The sequence below is a fragment of the Aphelocoma coerulescens genome, unplaced genomic scaffold, assembly GCF_041296385.1.
Source record: "Aphelocoma coerulescens isolate FSJ_1873_10779 unplaced genomic scaffold, UR_Acoe_1.0 HiC_scaffold_70, whole genome shotgun sequence".
In the NCBI taxonomy this organism is placed as follows: domain Eukaryota; kingdom Metazoa; phylum Chordata; class Aves; order Passeriformes; family Corvidae; genus Aphelocoma; species Aphelocoma coerulescens.
Window position 1 is genome coordinate 1,942,166 of NW_027184055.1, and position 8,002 is coordinate 1,950,167.

Below are 8,002 nucleotides of genomic sequence, written 5' to 3' on the forward strand. Positions count from 1 at the left end.
TTAGCGGTGCCTCCGTTGGTGTCTGGTCAAGTATAGAGCTGTCTGAGAAGCTCTTCCCACACTGGGGACACTCGTAGGGCCTCTCCCCGGTGTGGATGCGCCAGTGGGTGACGAGGGTGGAGTTTTGCTTGAATCCCTTCCTGCAGTCGGGGCAGCGGAAGGGCCTCTCATCCCTGTGAATCCGCTCGTGCCGGAGGAGACTGGAGCTGGTCTGAAACCTCTTCCCACACTCGGGACACTCATAGGGCCTCTCCCCAGTGTGGATGCACTGGTGGATGATGAAGGAGGAGCTCTTTGAGAAGCTCTTCCCACACTGGGGACACTCGTAGGGCCTCTCCCTGGTGTGGATGCGCCGGTGGGTGATGAGGGTGGAGTTTTGTTTGAAGCCCTTCCTGCAGTCGGGGCAGCGGAAGGGCCTCTCATCCGTGTGAATCCGCTGGTGCAGGAGGAGATTGGAGCTGGTCTGAAAACTCTTCTCACACTCAGGACACTCATAGGGCCTCTCCCCAGTGTGGATGCGCTGGTGGCGGATCAGGCTGGAGCTCTGGCTGAAGCTCTTCCCACATTCCCCACACTCATAGGGCCTCTCCCCGGTGTGGATCCTCTGGTGGTTGATCAGGTGGGAGCTCCACCTGAAGCTCTTCCCACATGCCCCACACTCATAGGGCCTCTCCCCGGTGTGGATCCTCTGGTGATTGAAAAGGTTGGAGCTCCACCTGAAGCTCTTCCCACATTCCCCACACTCATAGGGCCTCTCCCCAGTGTGGATCCTCTGGTGATTGATCAGGTTGGAGCTCCACCTGAAGCTCCTCCCACATTCCCCACACTTGTGGGGCTTCTCCCCATTGTGAAGCTGCTCATGAACCACCAGCTCTGACCTCTGGCTGGATCTCCGGCTGCCTTCCCAGCACAGGGTGGGTCTTTCCTCCTCAGGGCACCCTCGGCTGCGTTTGAAGCCCCTCCTCCTGCGGGATCTCCAGGGCTTTTCCTCCCCGTTGGATTCCTGTGCCATGGAGCTGCTCAAAATGGCCTCTTCCACCAGGTTCTGCCGCGGGGATTTGTCCTCCCTGGGCTCCGTGCTCAGCTCCTTGTCTGCGGGAGGAAGGACAAGGAGAGGATGGGATTTGCCTCCGTGCCACAGGGAAGGGGAAGGAGATCCCCCCAGTCCGTCCCCGGCAGGACGGCGTCGGCAGCGGGGTTGTCCTGCAGCCGGGGGCGATGCTGGGCTGGGAGATGGAGCAGGAGAGAGGGGGAAAGGGGCACTGACTTCCTCCTCACCTGCCTGGGGGTCCCGAGGCATCTTCCTCTTCCTCACAGCCTCCTCCTCCACCTGGCCAAGGGTTGGGAATGGGAAATCCTCATTCTGGGAGAAACAAGAGATGAGTGTGTTGGGTTGGGGCTTCCTCCTGCCCAAGTCCATCTCTGGAACTCACCGGTGTCCACAAAAACTAACAAAAAATTGGCAGTGAGTCCTAAAAACGGCTCCAGGAGCTCCCCCTTTCCAGTCTCCTCACTTTGGGGTTCTGGGGGTCCCCCTTGTCAGGGCTGCTGGGGGTCCCGTGGGTCCTGGGGATCCCCCCTCTCCGGGGTCCTGCTTAGGGATGCTGGGGGGTTTTGGGGGTCCCACAGGTCCCTTTTTTCCTGATTCTGCTTTGGCTCCCAGAGGTCCCAGGGTCTCCCTCTTCAGCCTCCCTCCACTCCAGGCACTTGGGGCTCCCCCCTCTCCTCACAGCCCCTTTTAGGGCTGAGAGATCCCAACCCCACCTCATCTCCAGGCCCCCCCACCCCTCCAGGCTCTTGGGAGTCCCCCAGCTCTGGTATCGTCCCTCTCTGCTCTCCCCACTCCAGGCGTCCCGTGTTCCAGCCCCCAGCTCTCCTGGGGATCCCCAAACCCAGTGTCCCACCCTGCCAGTACTGGGCGATCCTCACATGGACCTCCCAAGACCCCCAAGGGGCAATTATGGCTCAGCTTTGGAGTCCTGCAAGATCCACATGTCCCATCTGGCCCAAAAAATCCCTCCCAGGGACATGCAAGGACATCTAGGGCTCGATTCCAGAATCTGCAAGCTCCAAACACCCCTCCAAAAAAACCCCTCCTGCTGACCCCCCGATAGATTTGGGGTGAGCTCCCCCTCCCCGCTCACCTGCAGGATGGGGGGAAGATGCTACCGGGGCTGGGGGTGCTGCGGACACAGTGGGCGGGCGGTGGAACCTCGTGGTTCTCCAGCTCCTCCTCCTCCTCTCTCCCTCCTCTTCCTCCCGCTCCTCCTCCACTCCCACTCTGACCCCCCTTTCCCACCCCCTCTGTCCCATGGCTGCCGCAGCACCGGCTGCTGTGTGGGGGGAGCCCCCGATCAGCCCCAGGGATGGACAGGGGGGTTGGGGACCCCCCCAGTGCGGATCCCTCCCTTCCCCAGAGCCCCAGGGAATCGCTCCAGGGCTCAGGTGCTGGGGGACAGGGCTGCACCCCCATGGAACCGCTCGTCTTCTGTCCCAACCCCACCTTTCCCTCCCCTCTCCTCCCCTTTCTCAGCGTTCCCCCAATCCACAGCCCCATTCCAGCTCAATTTGGGTGTCCCATCCCCATCCCGCTTTCTTTGGGGGTCCCAGCCCCCTCTTCCCCTCCTCCTTCTGCACCTTCCCCATCCCCAATCCCCACCTCCCCTCCCCCGGCCTTGGTTTTGGGGGTTCCAGGCCCCTCCTGCTCCCTTTGGGGGTTCCATTCCCCATTTCGCTCCATTTGGGGTCCCAGACCCGCCCCCCTTCTCACCGCTCACCCCGCGCCCGGGGGGGCTCCCAGCACCACCAGTGCCACCAGTGCGGCCCCAGCTGCCCCCACACGCCCCATGCCCAGCGCCGGGCGCTGCCGACAGCCCCAAAGCAGCCGCGCTGTGCCCTGGGGGGTCCCCAGAGCGGCCCCGCCCCGCACGGCACTGGGAGCACCAGTCCGGACCAGTGCGGAGCGCGGGCGGGCGGCATCAGCCGTGCCCGGGCAGGGCCGGGCCCCGCGGGGCTCCCGCCCGCACTCGGCCCCCGCCGGGACAGCGCGGGGGGGCCCGGCCTGGCCGCCCCCACCTCCCCCTCCCCAAATTCCGCTCCGGGGGGCGCTGGGGGCGGGGGGGGCTCAGCTGGGGCCAGAGGTGCCGGAGCCACGTGTCCCCCGCTGCCAGCACCGCCCCCTCAGGATTAGGGGTGCCCCAAAACTCCCTCGGAGCTGGCGGATACCCCGCAGGCGAGCTGCCCCTCCCCGGTCACCTGCGGGATGGGGGGAGCGGTGTTCCCGAGGCCGAGAGCTGCGGACACAGAGAGCGATGGATGCACATGGAGGCTCCTCTTCCTTCCTCCTCTGTCCCGCCTCTTCCTCCCGCCCCTCCCCCTTTATCCCTCCTCTTCCTCCCGCTCCTGCTCCTCCAGCCGTCCTCCGTCCAGCAGCTCCGCTGCCGCCCCCAAACCTCGGGCTGGAGCGGGGGGTCTGGGACACAGCCCCGTGCTGGGGGGCAGAGCCGCTGCTGGGGCCATCGCTGTGTCCAGGGCATCCTTTGTGGCCCTCGTGCAGCTCCAGGCTCCCGAGGGCTCCCCGAGGCTTTCTGTGGCTGTCCCTGCTCCCCAAATCTGTCGCGTTTGATGCCCGAGCGCGGCAGCCCCGTGCCCTGGGGCAGCAGCCGGTGCCGGGACACAGCCCCGGGAGCTGCGCTAATGCCCGGCCGTGCCCAGGAGGGACTGAGGGGAGAGGACTTCATAAGGATCCCCCCTCTGCGCCCCTGGCTGCGCACGGAAAGGTTCTTTAGTGCATGGGAGCGATTTTCCGGGGTTTCTGGGCTCGGCGGGGCCGAGGCGGCGGCAGCGGGAGCCGCGGGGCCCGGCCCGTGGGGGCGGCCGGGCTGGAAAAGTGCGCGGGGCCCCAGCGCGGTGCCCGAGGGCTGAGCGGAGCTGACGGGAACAAGCCCCGGAACCCCCCGGTGCCCGAGGGCTGAGCGGAGCTGACGGGAACACCCCGCTCGTCTCCGCCGCTCCAAGCCGCTTCCCCGGCTCCGGCTGCCGCCGCCGCCCGGCCCCGGCGCGGTCCCGCGGGGTCGCCGCTCTTGGCGCAGCTGGAGGGCTCGATCCGAGCCGCGCCCCGCCCGTCCCTCGCTGCGGCTCTTTCGGTCACACGGAGCGGCCGAGACCCCGCGCTGCTGCCCCGACGCTCCCTCGCTGCAGCTCTTTCAGTCGCTGCGCAGCCGCCACTCCCCGTGCACTTCTTCTAGAATTTATTATTCCATTCTCCTTCTTTTATTCCATTCGCACCTCCCATCCCACGCCCTCCGCTGCGGCTCTTTCAGCGCCGGGCTCCTCGCCGGTCTCTCAGTGCAGCTCCTTCAGTGTCACGGGCCGGCGGAGACGCCTCTCGGTGCGGCTCTTTGATCGGATTTTCTTCTTTTCTCTCGGTTTTCTCTCGTTCCCAGCTCGCCCGTCCCGCCGAGCGGCTCCTTCAGGGGCCTGGGGCGGCACCGAGCCCTCGGGGCGGCTCCAAAGGGCCCCGCCCGCCGCCGCTGCCCGAGGCCTCCCAGCTGCTGCCGGGGATCGGACACCGCAGGCGGCCCCGGCCCCTTCCTCTTCTTCCTCTTCTTCCTCTTCTTCCTCTTCTTCCTCTTCTTCCTCTTCTTCCTCTTCTTCCTCTTCTTCCTCTTCTTCCTCTTCTTCCTCTTCTTCCTCTTCTTCCTCTTCCTCTTCTTCCTCTTCTTCCTCTTCTTCCTCTTCTTCCTCTTCTTCCTCCTCGCTGCTGCCGGGGTTCAGCCCCCGCCGCCGCCCGGCTCCTTCTGCCGCTCCTGCCCGGCACGAAGGGGCGCTGCCGCTGACGGGGCCGGAGCGCGGCTGCCCCGCGACTGCCCCGCGCCTCAGGGCAGGGCCGGGGAGTGACCGCACGGCTGGGGAGGGACCCCCCGCTGGCCAGGGCAGGGACTGACCCCATGGGAGGGACCCCCCGCTGGCCAGGGCAGGGACTGACCCCATGGGAAAGACTCCGAGAATTCTGCTCCCAGAGATCATTCCTGCTCACACTGACCCTTGTAGAAAGGGGCCATCGTTCCAGGCAGCCTGTACTGAGCATGTGGCTCCTGAGCGGGGTTTGTTGTTTAGGAAACCTGCTCAGGCTTTTCCATTCTTTCCTTGCAAACAGGAAAACTTCTCCTGGGCCTGTGTGCAGGCAGAGCCCTGAGGAGAGCAGGTGGCACATGGTGCGCTGGGCTGGGACAGCCAGCTGCAGAGCTCAAGGGAAGAAGCCCAAAGTGGCACAATGGCTCCTTGCCTTCACATGCAACACCTGGGTCACAGTGGTCTCCTTGATTCCATGAGGCCCCACTGTGTCACAATGGCTCCTTGGTTCCATGCGGTTCCGCAGTGTCACCATGGTCTCCTTTGATGCGCATTGTCATCATGGACAATTGGTTCCATGAGGCCCCGCAGTGTCACAATGGTCCCTTGGTTCCATAGGTTTTATGTTGTAACAATGGACTCCTTGCTTCTATGAGCTCGCCTGCTTTTTGCAGAGGTGTCTTTGGTTCCCACAAGGCCCCGCTGTGTCTCAGTGCACCCTGGCTTCCATGCGCATCTGGAGTATCACAAAGGCTCCTTGGTTGCACCAGGTCCTGCTGTGTCACAATGGATCCTGTGCTCCATGAGGCCTTCCAAAGTCATCATGGAGGCTTGCTTCCATGAGGTTCCATGATGTGCCAGTGGTCATCTTGGTTCCCGGAGTTTCCTTAGTGTCACAATGCTCTCCATGCTTCCATGATTCCCCACAATGTCCCAATGCTCTCCATGCTTGCATTAGGCCCTGCTTTGCCACAATGGTCCCCTTGTTTCCATGAGGCCCCGCTGTGTCACAATGGACGTATGGTTCCATGATGCTCCGTGGTGTCACCATGGTCTTCTTGAATCCGCCGTGTAACAATGGACCATTGGTTCCATGCGGCCTGGCCGTGTCACAATGGGCTCCTTGAGTCCATGATTCCCCACGGTGTCACAATGGAGCCTTGTTTCTAGGAGGTTCTGTACTGTCACAATTGTCTCCTTGATGCCATCAGCCCCTGCAGTGTCACAAAGGCTCCTTGGTTCCATGAGGAACACAAAAGCTTTGCATCAACATTGAGCCACAGCTGCTGAACACAGCTGGCAACATCTGCTGCATCAAAAGAGGGCTTCAAGCTGAGAATGGCACCAGCAGCTTCCATCTGAAACAGACACCCAGGGAAAGGACAGGCTGTGCCGGTCTGGACAAATTTGGAGGAAGATATCCTCTGGTAGAAGGCAGGTTACACCCAGCCCTCCCCCACCAGGTTCGGGAAAAAAGAATTTTCCTCGGAAGAAAGTGAAAGAGATAGAAACTGTTTATTTAACAAACACACAGGAAAAGGATAACAATGCTAAATAGTAAAACCTCTCGCTGTGGAGAGAAAGCTGGGATAATTTGAGAGTCCCTCCGTGTTTCAGTGGGGTCTCCTGAAACATCCCCAGACAGCGAGGCCCGTGGAAAGAAATAGGGAGCGATTCTTGAGAGAAGTTTCAGAGCTCTTTCTTCTCCAGCCACATGGGCGGGGCACTGCCAAAGAACTGAGCAATCCCGGGACAAGCAGGGCCCTCCTGGCACAGGGCAACACAAAATAACCAGTGCTGAACAGGATTAGGGAACATGTGAGCAGGGAGCAGGGAGACCCCCTGCCCTGGCCATGCCTCTACCCCAGGGTCCCCTCTCCCATGACCTCATGGCAGAGGGGAGGAACCCCAACACTTCTGGAGGTGTAGTCTCTCTCCTCCACCTTGGAGCTGGGCCATGGGCCCACATTCAGGGCCCCCACCTCGGGCGAAAATTCTCCCGGTGTGGTCTGATGTTGAAACAGTCAAGAAGAGAAGAAGGGAAAAAAACCCCCAAAGTCCCAGGAGAACAAAGTTCAACTCTCCATCTCCCTGCAGAGAAAAGGAGCTGAAAACTGGCTCAAAAGCAAGAAGGTTGCTTCCTCCACCCTTGCTGCAAGCAGGATGCAGAGGAGTGTGTATGTGTGTCCTTGAACAAACGCTCTGAGAAGTTTGTCCGGTTTTTTTTCCTCTCCCCCCTCTCAGGCTCAGTTGAAAGGCACAGAAATGCACCAAGTTAACTTCTGGGCATAGAGCAGCCATAGGGGATACACATCCTAAAGTCACCCCAAGACACAGGCACAGAGAATTCAGTGGAAAGACTCCGAGAATTCTGCTCCCAGAGATCATTCCTGCTCACACTGACCCTTGTAGAAAGGGGCCATCGTTCCAGGCAGCCTGTACTGAGCATGTGGCTCCTGAGCGGGCTTTGTTGTTTAGGAAACCTGCTCAGGCTTTTCCATTCTTTCCTTGCAAACAGGAAAACTTCTCCTGGGCCTGTGTGCAGGCAGAGCCCTGAGGAGAGCAGGTGGCACATGGTGCGCTGGGCTGGGACAGCCAGCTGCAGAGCTCAAGGGAAGAAGCCCAAAGAGTCACAATGGCTCCTTGCCTTCACATGCAACACCTGGGTCACAATGGTCTCCTTGATTCCATGAGGCCCCACTGTGTCACAGTGGCTCCTTGGTTCCATGCGGTTCCGCAGTGTCACCATGGTCTCCTTTGATCCGCATTGTCATCATGGACAATTGGTTCCATGAGGCCCCGCAGTGTCACAATGGTCCCTTGGTTCCATAGCTTTTATGTTGTAACAATGGACTCCTTGCTTCTATGAGCTCGCCTGCTTTTTGCAGAGGTGTCTTTGGTTCCAACAAGGCCCTGCTGTGTCTCAGTGCACCCTGGCTTCCATGCGCATCTGGAGTATCACAAAGGCTCCTTGGTTGCACCAGGTCCTGCTGTGTCACAATGGATCCTGTGCTCCATGAGGCCTTCCAAAGTCATCATGGAGGCTTGCTTCCATGAGGTTCCATGATGTGCCAGTGGTCATCTTGGTTCCCGGAGTTTCCTTAGTGTCACAATGCTCTCCATGCTTCCATGATTCCCCACAATGTCC

At 61.1% G+C, this 8,002-nt stretch overlaps 1 pseudogene; it reads right to left on the bottom strand.

The window, feature by feature from the left end:
* On the bottom strand, positions 1–892 carry LOC138102345 (zinc finger protein 551-like; annotated as a pseudogene).
* Positions 893–8,002: the final 7,110 nt, after the last annotated feature.